The sequence below is a fragment of the Taudactylus pleione genome, unplaced genomic scaffold, assembly GCF_031769625.1.
Source record: "Taudactylus pleione unplaced genomic scaffold, aTauple2 ptg000470l, whole genome shotgun sequence".
Classification (NCBI taxonomy): Eukaryota; Metazoa; Chordata; class Amphibia; order Anura; family Myobatrachidae; genus Taudactylus; species Taudactylus pleione.
In genome coordinates this window covers 98,324-113,368 of record NW_028284872.1, presented here as the reverse complement: position 1 = coordinate 113,368, position 15,045 = coordinate 98,324, and the positions used below count along the sequence as shown (strand labels likewise).

Sequence of the window (15,045 nt, the reverse complement as noted above, 5' to 3'; positions counted from 1 at the left end):
GCACACCGCCCTCAGCACACCGCCCATCTGCACACCGCCCATCTGCACAACGCCCTCTGCACAACGCCCTCTGCACACCGCCCTCTGCACACCGCCCTCTGCACACCGCACAACTCCATCTGCACACCGCCCTCTGCACACCGCCCATCTGCACACCTCCCATCTGCACACCGCCCATCTGCACACCGCCCATCTGCACACCGCCCATCTGCACACCGCCCTCTGCACACCGCCCTCTGCACACCGCCCTCTGCACACCTCCACCTGCACACCGCACACCTCCATCTGCACACCGCCCTCTGCACACCTCCATCTGCACACCGCCCTCTGCACACCTCCACCTGCACACCTCCCTCTGCACACCGCCCTCTGCACACCTCCATCTGCACACCTCATTCTGTACCCCGCCCTCTGCTCACCGCCCTGCGCACACCGCCCATCTGCACACCGCCCTCTGCACATCGCCCTCTGCAAACCTCCATCTGTACACCGCACACCTCCATCTGCACACCGCCCTCTGCACACCTCCATCTGTACACCGCACACCTCCATCTGCACACCGCCCTCTGCTCACCGCCCTGCGCACACCGCCCTCTGCACACCTCCCTCTGCACACCTCCCTCTGCACACCGCCCTCTGCACAACGCGCTCTGCACACCTCCACCTGCACATGCACACCGCCCTCAGCACACCGCCCATCTGCACACCGCCCATCTGCACGCCCTCTGCACAACGCCCTCTGCACAACGCCCTCTGCACACCGCCCTCTGCACACCGCACAACTCCATCTGCACACCACCCTCTGCACACCGCCCATCTGCACACCTCCCATCTGCACACCGCCCACCTGCACACCTCCCTCTGCACACCTCCATCTGCACACCGCAAACCTCCATCTGCACACCGCCCTCTGCACACCTCCATCTGCACACCGCCCTCAGCACACCGCCCATCTGCACACCGCCCTCTGCACACCGCCCTCTGCACACCGCCCTGTGCACACCGCCCTCTGCACACCTCCATCTGCACACTGCCCTCCGCAAACCTCCATCTGCACACAGCCCTCTGCACACCTCCATCTGCACACCGCCCTCAGCACACCGCCCATCTGCACACCGCCCTCTGCACAACGCCCTCTGCACACGGCCCTCTGCACACCGTCCTCTGCACACCTCCATCTGTACACAGCACAACTCCATCTGCACACCGCCCTCTGCACACCTCCATCTGCACACCTCATTCTGTACCATGCCATCTGCACACCGCCCTCTGCACACCGCCCTCTGCACACCGCCCATCTGCACACCTCCCTCTGCACACCGCCCTCTGCACACCGCCCATCTGCACACCGCCCTCTGCACATCGCCCTCTGCAAACCTCCATCTGTACACCGCACACCTCCATCTGCACACCGCCCTCTGCACACCTCCATCTGTACACCGCACACCTCCATCTGCACACCGCCCTCTGCTCACCGCCCTGCGCACACCGCCCTCTGCACACCTCCATCTGCACACCTCCCTCTGCACACCGCCCTCTGCACAACGCGCTCTGCACACCTCCACCTGCACACCTCCCTCTGCACACCGCCCTCAGCACACCGCCCATCTGCACACCGCCCATCTGCACAACGCCCTCTGCACACCGCACAACTCCATCTGCACACCGCCCTCTGCACACCGCCCATCTGCACACCTCCCATCTGCACACCGCCCATCTGCACACCGCCCATCTGCACACCTCCCTCTGCACACCGCCCTCTGCACACCGCCCTCTGCACACCTCCACCTGCACACCGCACACCTCCATCTGCACACCGCCCTCTGCACACCTCCATCTGCACACCGCCCTCTGCACACCTCCACCTGCACACCTCCCTCTGCACACCGCCCTCTGCACACCTCCATCTGCACACCTCATTCTGTACCCCGCCCTCTGCTCACCGCCCTGCGCACACCGCCCATCTGCACACCGCCCTCTGCACATCGCCCTCTGCAAACCTCCATCTGTACACCGCACACCTCCATCTGCACACCGCCCTCTGCACACCTCCATCTGTACACCGCACACCTCCATCTGCACACCGCCCTCTGCTCACCGCCCTGCGCACACCGCCCTCTGCACACCTCCCTCTGCACACCTCCCTCTGCACACCTCCCTCTGCACACCGCCCTCTGCACAACGCGCTCTGCACACCTCCACCTGCACACCTCCCTCTGCACACCGCCCTCAGCACACCGCCCATCTGCACACCGCCCATCTGCACGCCCTCTGCACAACGCCCTCTGCACAACGCCCTCTGCACACCGCCCTCTGCACACCGCACAACTCCATCTGCACACCGCCCTCTGCACACCGCCCATCTGCACACCTCCCATCTGCACACCGCCCATCTGCACACCGCCCATCTGCACACCTCCCTCTACACACCGCCCTCTGCAAACCTCCATCTGTACACCGCACACCTCCATCTGCACACCGCCCTCTGCACACCTCCATCTGCACACCGCCCTCTGCACACCTCCATCTGCACACCGCCCTCTGCACACCTCCACCTGCACACCTCCACCTGCACACCGCCCTCTGCACACCTCCATCTGCACACCTCATTCTGTACCACGCCGACTGCACACCGCCCTCTGCACACCGCCCTCTGCAAACCTCCATCTGTACACCGCACACCTCCATCTGCACACCGCCGTCTGCACACCGCCCTCTGCACACCTCCATCTGCACACCGCCCTCTGCACACCTCCATCTGCACACCACCCTCTGCACACCGCCCTCTACACACCTCCACCTGCACACCTCCCTCTGCACACCGCCCTCTGCACACCTCCATCTGCACACCTCATTCTGTACCACGCCCTCTGCACACCGCCCTCTGCACACCGCCCTCTGCACACCGCCCTCTGCACACCGCCCTCTGCACACCTCATTCTGTACCACGCCATCTGCACGCCGCCCTCTGCACACCTCCTGCACACCGCCCACTGCACACCTCCATCTGCACACCGCCCTCTGCACACCTCCACCTGCACACCTCCACCTGCACACCTCCACCTGCACACGGCCCTCTGCACACCGCACACCGCCTTCTGCACACCACCCTCTGCACACCTCCATCTGCACACCGCCCTCTGCACACCTCCCTCTGCACACCGCCCATCTGCACACCGCCCTCTGCACACCTCCACCTGCACACCGCCCTCTGCACTCCACTCTCTGCACACCTCCATCTGCACACCGCAAACCTCCATCTGCACACCGCCCTCTGCACACCTCCATCTGCACACCGCCCTCAGCACACCGCCCATCTGCACACCGCCCATCTGCACACTGCCCTCTGCTCACCGCCCTGTGCACACCGCCCTCTGCACACCTCCATCTGCACACTGCCCTCCGCAAACCTCCATCTGCACACCGCCCTCTGCACACCTCCATCTGCACACCGCCCATCTGCACACCGCCCTCTGCACACCGCCCTCTGCACAACGCCCTCTGCACACCGCCCTCTGCACACCTCCATCTGTACACCGCACAACTCCATCTGCACACCGCCCTCTGCACACCGCCCTCTGCACACCTCCACCTGCACACCTCCCTCTGCACACCGCCCTCTGCACACTGCCCTCTGCACACCACCCTCTGCACACCTCCATCTGCACACCTCATTCTGTACCATGCCATCTGCACACCACCCTCTGCACACCGCCCATCTGCACACCTCCCTCTGCACACCGCCCTCTGCACACCTCCATCTGTACACCGCACACCTCCATCTGCACACCGTCCTCTGCTCACCACCCTCTGCACACCGCGCTCTGCACACCTCCACCCCTCCCTCAGCACACCGCCCATCTGCACACCGCCCTCTGCACACCGCCCTCTGCACACCGCACAACTCCATCTGCACACCGCCCTCTGCACACCGCCCTCTGCACACCGCCCTCTGCACACCTCCCTCTGCACACCGCCCTCTGCACACCGCCCTCTGCACACCTCATTCTGTACCACGCCATCTGCACACCGCCCTCTGCACACCGCCCATCTGCACACTGCCCATCTGCACACTGCCCTCTGCAAACCTCCATCTGTACACCGCACACCTCCATCTGCACGCCTCCCTCTGCAAGCCTCCCTCTACACACTGCCCTCTGCACACCGCCCACTGCACACCTCCATCTGCACACCGCCCTCTGTACACCGCCCTCTGTACACTGCACGCCGCCCTCTGCACGCCTCCCTCTGCAAGCCTCCCTCTACACACTGCCCTCTGCACACCGCCCACTGCACACCTCCTGCACACCGCCCACCTCCCTCTGCACACCGCCCTCTGCACACCTCCCTCTGCACACCTCCCTCTGCACACCTCCCTCTGCACACCGCCCATCTGCACACCGCCCATCTGCACACCGCCCTCTGCACACCTCCACCTGCACACCGCCCTCTGCACACCGCCCTCTGCACTCCACCCTCTGCACACCTCCATCTGCACACCGCAAACCTCCATCTGCACACCTCTATCTGCACACCGCCCATCTGCACACCGCCCTCTGCACACCGCCCTCTGCTCACCGCCCTGTGCACACCGCCCTCTGCACACCTCCATCTGCACACTGCCCTCCGCAAACCTCCATCTGCACACAGCCCTCTGCACACCTCCATCTGCACACCGCCCTCAGCACACCGCCCATCTGCACACCGCCCTCTGCACACCTCCTGCACACCGCCCACTGCACACCTCCATCTGCACACCGCCCTCTGCACACCTCCACCTGCACACGGCCCTCTGCACACCGCATACCGCCTTCTGCACACCACCCTCTGCACACCTCCCTCTGCACACCGCCCTCTGCACACCGCCCTCTGCACACCTCCATCTGCACACCTCCCTCTGCACACCGCCCTCTGCACACCGCCCTCTGTACACTGCACGCCGCCCTCTGCACGCCTCCCTCTGCAAGCCTCCCTCTGCACACCGCCCACTGCACACCGCCCACTGCACACCGCCCATCTGCACACCGCCCATCTGCACAACGCCCTCTGCACACCTCCACCTGCACACCGCCCTCTGCACACCGCCCTCTGCACTCCACCCTGTGCACACCGCAAACCTCCATCTGCACACCGCCCTCTGCACACCTCCATCTGCACACCGCCCTCAGCACACCGCCCTCAGCACACCGCCCATCTGCACACCGCCCTCTGCTCACCGCCCTGTGCACACCGCCCTGTGCACACCGCCCTGTGCACACCGCCATCTGCACACTGCCCTCCGCAAACCTCCATCTGCACACCGCCCTCAGCACACCTCCATCTGCACACCGCCCTGTGCACACCTCCATCTGTACACCGCACAACTCCATCTGCACACCGCCCTCTGCACACCGCCACCTGCACACCTCCCTCTGCACACCGCCCTCTGCACACCTCCACCTGCACACCTCCACCTGCACACCGCCCTCTGCACACCTCATTCTGTACCACGCCATCTGCACACAGCCCTCTGCACACCGCCCATCTGCACACCTCCCTCTGCACACTGCCTATCTGCACACCGCCCTCTGCACACCGCCCTCTGCAAACCTCCATCTGTACACCGCACACCTCCATCTGCACACCGCCGTCTGCACACCGCCCTCTGCACACCTCCATCTGCACACCGCCCTCTGCTCACCGCCCTCTGCACACCGCGCTCTACACACCTCCACCTGCACACCTCCCTCTGCACACCGCCCTCTGCACACATCCATCTGCACACCTCATTCTGTACCACGCCATCTGCACACTGCCCTCTGCACACCTCCCTCTGCACACCTCCCTCTGTACACCGCCCTCTGCACTCCTCCACCTGCACACCTCCCTCTGCACACCTCCATCTGCACACCTCATTCTGTACCACGCCATCTGCACGCCGCCCTCTGCACACCGCCCTCTGCACACCTCCTGCACACCGCCATCTGCACACTGCCCTCTGCACACCTCCAGCTGCACACCTCCACCTGCACACGGCCCTCTGCACACCGCACACCGCCTTCTGCACACCGCACACCGCCTTCTGCACACCACCCTCTGCACACCGCCCTCTGCACACTGCCCTCTGCACACCGCCCTCTGCACACCTCCATCTGCACACCGCCCTCTGTACACCGCCCTCTGCACACCGCCCTCTGTACACTGCACGCCGCCCTCTGCACGCCTCCCTCTGCAAGCCTCCCTCAACACACTGCCCTCTGCACACCTCCTGCACACCGCCCACCTCCCTCTGCACACCGCCCTCTGCACACCTCCATCTGCACACCGCCCTCTGCACACCGCCCTCTGCACACCGCCCTCTGCACACCGCCCATCTGCACACCGCCCATCTGCACACCGCCCTCTGCACACCGCCCTCTGCACACCGCCCTCTGCACACAGCCCTCTGCACTCCACCCTCTGCACACCTCCATCTGCACACCGCCCTCTGCACACCTCCATCTGCACACCAACCTCAGCACACCGCCCATCTGCACACCGCCCTCTGCTCACCGCCCTGTGCACACCGCCCTCTGCACACCTCCATCTGCACACTGCCCTCCGCAAACCTCCTTCTGCACACAGCCCTCTGCACACCTCCCTCTGCACTCCTCCACCTGCACACCTCCCTCTGCACACCTCATTCTGTACCACGCCATCTGCACGCCGCCCTCTGCACACCGCCCTCTGCACACCGCCCACCTCCATCTGCACACCGCCCACTGCACACCTCCATCTGCACACCGCCCTCTGCACACCTCCACCTGCACACGGCCCTCTGCACACCGCACACCGCCTTCTGCACACCACCCTCTGCACACCGCCCTCTGCACAACGCCCTCTGCACACCTCCATCTGCACACCGCCCTCTGTACACTGCACGCCGCCCTCTGCACGCCTCCCTCTGCAAGCCTCCCTCTACACACTGCCCTCTGCACGCCGCCCACTGCACACCTCCTGCACACCGCCCACCTCCCTCTGCACACCGCCCTCTGCACACCTCCCTCTGCACACCTCCATCTGCACACCGCCCTCTGCACACCTCCCTCTGCACACCGCCCATCTACACACCGCCCATCTGCACACCGCCCTCTGCACACCTCCACCTGCACACCGCTCTATGCACACCGCCCTCTGCACACCGCCCTCTGCACACAGCCCTCTGCACACCTCCATCTGCACACCGCAAACCTCCATCTGCACACCGCCCTCTGCACACCTCCATCTGCACACCGCCCTCAGCACACCGCCCATCTGCACACCGCCCTCTGCACACCTCCATCTGCACACTGCCCTCCGCAAACCTCCATCTGCACACAGCCCTCTGCACACCTCCATCTGCACACCGCCCTCAGCACACCGCCCATCTGCACACCGCCCTCTGCACAACGCCCTCTGCACACCGCCCACTGCACACCTCCATCTGTACACCGCACAACTCCATCTGCACACCGCCCTCTGCACACCGCCCTCTGCACACCTCCACCTGCACACCTCCCTCTGTACACCGCCCTCTGCACACCTCCATCTGCACACCTCATTCTGTACCATGCCATCTGCACACCGCCCTCTGCACACCGCCCTCTGCACACCGCCCATCTGCACACCGCCCATCTGCACACCGCCCTCTGCACACCGCCCATCTGCACACCGCCCTCTGCACATCGCCCTCTGCAAACCTCCATCTGTACACCGCACACCTCCATCTGCACACCGCCGTCTGCACACCGCCCTCTGCACACCTCCATCTGTACACCGCACACCTCCATCTGCACACCGCCCTCTGCTCACCGCCCTGCGCACACCGCCCTCTGCACACCTCCATCTGCACACCGCCCTCTGCACACCGCGCTCTGCACACCTCCACCTGCACACCTCCCTCTGCACACCGCCCATCTGCACACCGCCCATCTGCACAACGCCCTCTGCACACCTCCATCTGTACACCGCACACCTCCATCTGCACACCGCCCTCTGCACACCGCCCTCTGCACACCGCGCTCTGCACACCTCCACCTGCACACCTCCCTCTGCACACCGCCCTCAGAACACCGCCCATCTGCACAACGCCCTCTGCACACCGCCCTCTGCACACCGCCCTCTGCACACCGCCCTCTGCACACCGCACAACTCCATCTGCACACCGCCCTCTGCACACCTCCCTCTGCACACCTCCCTCTGCACACCGCCCTCTGCACACCTCATTCTGTAACACGCCATCTGCACACCGCCCTCTGCACACCGCCCATCTGCACACCGCCCATCTGCACACTGCCCATCTGCACACCGCACAACTCCATCTGCACACCGCCCTCTGCACACCGCCCTCTGTACACTGCACGCCGCCCTCTGTACGCCTCCCTCTGCAAGCCTCCCTCTACACACTGCCCTCTGCACACCGCCCTCTGCACACCTCCCTCTGCACACCTCCATCTGCACACCGCCCTCTGCACACCGCCCATCTGCACACCGCCCTCTACACACCTCCACCTGCACACCGCCCTATGCACACCGCCCTCTGCACACAGCCCTCTGCACTCCACCCTCTGCACACCTCCATCTGCACACCGCAAACCTCCATCTGCACACCGCCCTCTGCACACCTCCATCTGCACACCGCCCTCAGCACACCGCCCATCTGCACACCGCCCTCTGCACACCGCCCTCTGCACACCGCCCTCTGCACACCGCCCTCTGCACACCTCCATCTGCACACTGCCCTCCGCAAACCTCCATCTGCACACAGCCCTCTGCACACCTCCATCTGCACACCGCCCTCAGCACACCGCCCATCTGCACACCGCCCTCTGCACAACGCCCTCTGCACAACGCCCTCTGCACACCGTCCTCTGCACACCTCCATCTGTACACCGCACAACTCCATCTGCACACCGCCCTCTGCACACCGCCCTCTGCACACCGCCCTCTGCACACCTCCACCTGCACACCGCCCTCTGCACACCTCCATCTGCACACCTCCATCTGCACACCTCATTCTGTACCATGCCATCTGCACACCGCCCTCTGCACACCGCCCTCTGCACACCGCCCATCTGCACACCTCCCTCTGCACACCGCCCTCTGCACACCGCCCTCTGCACATCGCCCTCTGCAAACCTCCATCTGTACACCGCACACCTCCATCTGCACACCACCGTCTGCACACCGCCCTCTGCACACCTCCATCTGTACACCGCACACCTCCATCTGCTCACCGCCCTGCGCACACCGCCCTCTGCACACCTCCATCTGCACACCGCCCTCTGCACACCGCGCTCTGCACACCTCCACCTGCACACCTCCACCTGCACACCGCCCATCTGCACACCGCCCATCTGCACAACGCCCTCTGCACACCGCCCTCTGCACACCGCCCTCTGCACACCGCACAACTCCATCTGCACACCGCCCTCTGCACACCGCCCTCTGCACACCTCCACCTGCACACCTCCACCTGCACACCGCCCTCTGCACACCTCCATCTGCACACTGCCCTCCGCAAACCTCCATCTGCACACAGCCCTCTGCACACCTCCATCTGCACACCGCCCTCAGCACACCGCCCATCTGCACACCGCCCTCTGCACACCGCCCTCTGCACACCTCCACCTGCACACCGCCCTCTGCACACCTCCATCTGCACACCTCATTCTGTACCATGCCATCTGCACACCGCCCTCTGCACACCGCCCTCTGCACACCTCCCTCTGCACACCTCCCTCTGCACACCGCCCATCTGCACACCGCCCTCTGCACATCGCCCTCTGCAAACCTCCATCTGTACACCGCACACCTCCATCTGCACACCACCGTCTGCACACCTCCATCTGTACACCGCACACCTCCATCTGCACACCGCCCTCTGCTCACCGCCCTGCGCACACCGCCCTCTGCACACCTCCATCTGCACACCGCCCTCTGCACACCGCCCTCTGCACACCTCCACCTGCACACCGCCCATCTGCACACCGCCCATCTGCACAACGCCCTCTGCACACCGCCCTCTGCACACCGCCCTCTGCACACCTCCATCTGCACACCGCCCTTTGCACACCGCCCTCTGCACACCTCCACCTGCACACCTCCACCTGCACACCGCCCTCTGCACACCTCATTCTGTACCACGCCATCTGCACACCGCCCTCTGCATACCGCCCATCTGCACACCGCCCATCTGCACACCTCCCTCTGCACACCGCCCTCTGCAAACCTCCATCTGTACACAGCACACCTCCATCTGCACACCGCCGTCTGCACACCGCCCTCTGCACACCGCCGTCTGCACACCGCCCTCTGCACACCTCCATCTGCACACCGCCCTCTGCACACCTCCATCTGCACACCGCCCTCTGCACACCTCCACCTGCACACCTCCCTCTGCACACCTCCATCTGCACACCTCATTCTGTACCACGCCATCTGCACACCGCCCTCTGCACACCTCCCTCTGTACACCGCCCTCTGCACTCCTCCACCTGCACACCTCCCTCTGCACACCTCCATCTGCACACCTCATTCTGTACCACGCCATCTGCACGCCGCCCTCTGCACACCTCCTGCACACCGCCCACTGCACACCTCCATCTGCACACCGCCCTCTGCACACCTCCACCTGCACACCTCCACCTGCACACCTCCACCTGCACACGGCCCTCTGCACACCGCACAACGCCTTCTGCACACCACCCTCTGCACACCGCCCTCTGTACACTGCACGCCGCCGTCTGCACGCCGCCCTCTGCACGCCTCCCTCTGCACACCGCCCTCTGCACACCGCCCACTGCACACCTCCTGCACACCGCCCACCTCCCTCTGCACACCGCCCTCTGCACACCGCCCTCTGCACACCTCCCTCTGCACACCGCCCATCTGCACAACGCCCATCTGCACAACGCCCTCTGCACACCTCCACCTGCACACCGCCCTCTGCACACCGCCCTCTGCACTCCGCTCTCTGCACACCTCCATCTGCACACCGCAAACCTCCATCTGCACACCGCCCTCTGCACACCTCCATCTGCACACCGCCCTCAGCACACCGCCCATCTGCACACCGCCCTCTGCACACTGCCCTCTGCTCACCGCCCTGTGCACACCTCCATCTGCACACAGCCCTCTGCACACCTCCATCTGCACACCGCCCTCAGCACACCGCCCTCTGCACAACGCCCTCTGCACACCGCCCTCTGCACACCGTCCTCTGCACACCTCCATCTGTACACCGCACAACTCCATCTGCACACCGCCCTCTGCACACCGCCCACTGCACACCTCCACCTGCACACCTCCACCTGCACACCTCCCTCTGCACACCGCCCTCTGCACACCGCCCTCTGCACACCTCCATCTGCACACCTCATTCTGTACCATGCCATCTGCACACCGCCCTCTGCACACCGCCCTCTGCACACCGCCCATCTGCACACCTCCCTCTGCACACCGCCCTCTGCACACCGCCCATCTGCACACCGCCCTCTGCAATCCTCCATCTGTACACCGCACACCTCCATCTGCACACCACCGTCTGCACACCGCCCTCTGCACACCTCCATCTGTACACCGCACACCTCCATCTGCACACCGCCCTCTGCTCACCGCCCTGCGCACACCGCCCTCTGCACACCTCCATCTGCACACCTCCCTCTGCACACCTCATTTTGCACACCTCATGTACCACGCCATCTGCACACCTCCCTCTGCACACCGCCCTTTGCACACCTCCATCTGCAGACCGCCCTTTGCACACCTCCATCTGCAGACCGCCCTCTGCACACCGCCCTCTGCACACCACCCTCTGCACACCACCCTCTGGACACCTCCATCTGCACACCTCCATCTGCACACCGCGCTCTGCACACCTCCATCTGCAGACCGCCCTTTGCACGCCGCCCTCTGCACACCGCCCACTGCACACCTCCATCTGCACACCGCCCTCTGCACACCGCCCACCTCCATCTGCACACCTCCCTCTGCACACCGCCTTCTGCAAACCGCCCTCTGCCCTCCGCCCTCTGCACACCTCCATCTGTACACCGCACACCTCCATCTGCACACCGCCCTCTGCACACCGCCATCTGCACACCTCCCTCTGCACACCGCCCTCTGCACACCGCCCTCTGCACACCGCCATCTGTACGCCCTCTGCACGCGTCCATCTGCACACCTCCCTCTGCACACAGCCCTCTGCACACCGCCCTCTGCACATCGCCCTCTGCACATCTCCCTCTGCACACCGCCCTCTGCACACCTCCCTCTGCACACCTCCCTCTGCACACCTCCCTCTGCACACCTCCCTCTGCACACCTCCCTCTGCACACCTCCCTCTGCACACCTCCATCTTCATACCTCCATCTGCACACCGCCTCTGCACACCGCACTCTGCACACCGCCCTCTGCACACCTCCCTCTGCACACCTCCCTCTGTACACCTCCCTCTGCACACCGCCCTCTGCACACCGCCCTCTGCACACCGCCCTCTGCACACCTACATCTGCACACCTCCCTCTGCACACCGCACTCTGCACACCGCACTCTGCACACCTCCATCTTCATACCTCCATCTGCACACCGCCTCTGCACACCGCCCTCTGCACACCGTCCTCTGCACACCTACATCTGCACACCGCCCTCTGCACGCCTCCCTCTGCACGCCTCCCTCTGCACGCCGCCCTCTGCACGCCTCCCTCTGCACGCCGCCCTCTGCACGCCGCCCTCTGCACACCGCCCTCTGCACACCGCCCTCTGCACACCGCCCTCTGCACACCGCCCTCTGCACACCTCCATCTGCACACTGCCCTCCGCAAACCTCCATCTGCACACAGCCCTCTGCACACCTCCATCTGCACACCGCCCTCAGCACACCGCCCATCTGCACACCGCCCTCTGCACAACGCCCTCTGCACACCGTCCTCTGCACACCTCCATCTGTACACCGCACAACTCCATCTGCACACCGCCCTCTGCACACCGCCCTCTGCACACCGTCCTCTGCACACCTACATCTGCACACCGCCCTCTGCACACCGCCCTCTGCACGCCTCCCTCTGCACACCGCCCTCTGCACACCTCCATCTGCACACCGCCCACTGCACACCGCCCTCTGCACACCACCCTCTGCACACCACCCTCTGCACACCGCCCTCTGTACATCTCCCTCTGTACACCGCACACCGCCCTCTGCAAGTGCTGTTATGTTACTTGCTGTGCTGACATTTTTATTTGCATGTTTTTAATTTAACATATCTAAGCACAAGATGTTTTGTGTGTGTATATATATATATATAGATATATATATATATATATATATATATATATATATATACACATATACATACACATATACATAACATACATACAACAAACAAAAGCCTCTGGTGCTTAGCTATATTAAATTAAGAGCATGCAAATGTAAGTGTCAGCACAGCAAGTAATATAACAGCACTTACCCACATGTAGGTGTATGATTATATTATATATATACACACACACACACTGTATATAATACATAAATTAGGCACTCCCTCCCTACAACAGAGCCCAAACTTACCTGGACACTCGGCCATCTCCGTGACTCTGGGAGCCCCCTCAGCGCAGAGTGATGTGCGGTACCGCCTGTCACTGGTGGATGCACCGGCAGCTGCCAGAGAGGAGGAGGAGAGTCTCGGTGGCAGTTAATACATGGAGCCGGTCGCAAGCCAATCACAGCTCGCGGAACGGCAGCCAGCCAATCAGCAGCGGCTGATTGGCTGGCAGCAGCGGCTGATTGGCTGGCTGCCGTTCCGCGAGCTGCTGTGATTGGCTTGCGGACGGCTCCATGTATTAAATACCAGCCAGTGACTTTTCTCCTTTGGCTGCCCCCGATGCCTTCCAGCAGTGATGTGCGGTACCGCCCATCACTGCATTCCACAACGTCACCCTTCCGCTCCCCGGGCCCCCTCTCTCTGCGGGCCCGGGACTGGAGTCCCCGCAGCCCCCCCCCCCCCCTGATGGCGGCCCTGCCCACAGCTGTGCCACACACACCAATCCCATAATGACAGACGTGGGTCTGGACAGTGTATGTGATGAGTGAGCCCCCATCACTCACAGACCCCCCTCTACCAGCCTGGTCCATAAATCCTCATCACTGGCATCATGGTACAATACTATCACTACATGATTCCATCATCAGTCCCCACAATGAGGAACAGGGGGTTACAGCTACAATTCCGCTGGCTCAGAGCTGTAATCTCAGTAATAATGGAAATGTGAGGAGAATGTAGATGACTGATAGAGGGAAAGTAATGAGAAAGGCAGAGGAGGCGCAGAAACAGGACTGGCTGAGGGGAAATGGAAGCGTGCGTTCCCAGGCATCTACGCCAGCTTTATACATGAGAGAGGGTCGGGCCCTGTACCTGGCTTTATTTATACACTGACCATAGAACCGGAAGAATATTCATCCCAAGTAACAATAAACCCCTGGAAAGTACATTCCTCACATTCTCTCTTTTGCTGTCTGTATAAAGTACAAAGTCCCGCCCGGATGGCGGCGCTGACCCCGTTTCATGCTACAATACTTTCCTGTGTTCTTCATAACAGACAAGTTTAGATCTAACAAGTAAACTGAGAAGAACATCAGTAAGACACAGACCCAGGTTATCACTGAGCTTTATATACCCCAAGGAATGAGCATTACTGCCGCTTGTATATTTTATGTGGGCCCCAGAGCGCCATTTTTTCACTATTATCATTTTTATTCACACATGGGTCATTGTCAGTCACCTGCTGGTGAAATGGGAGCAGTGGGAGGAGCAGTGGGAGGAGCACTAGGAAGCACTGGGAGGAGCACTAGGAAGAGCGCTGGGAGGAGCACTAGGAAGAGCGCTGGGAGGAGCAGTGGAAGGAGCACTGGGAGGAGCACTAGGAAGAGCACTGGGAGGAGCACTAGGAAGAGCACTGGGAGGAGCACTAGGAAGAGCACTGGGAGGAGCAGTGGGAGGAGCACTAGGAAGAGCACTGGGAGGAGCACTAGGAAGAGCACTGGGAGGAGCA

The 15,045-nt window shown here is 63.0% G+C and overlaps 1 long non-coding RNA gene across 1 annotated transcript in view; it reads right to left on the bottom strand.

Moving 5' to 3' along the window:
* The window catches only part of LOC148504043 (uncharacterized), a 60,764-nt gene extending 47,094 nt beyond the window's left edge, over positions 1-13,670 (bottom strand). Inside the window, exon 1 of the long non-coding RNA XR_015869925.1 lies at positions 13,565-13,670. This is a non-coding gene — a long non-coding RNA (uncharacterized LOC148504043). The remainder of the gene's footprint in view (positions 1-13,564) is intronic.
* Positions 13,671-15,045: the final 1,375 nt, after the last annotated feature.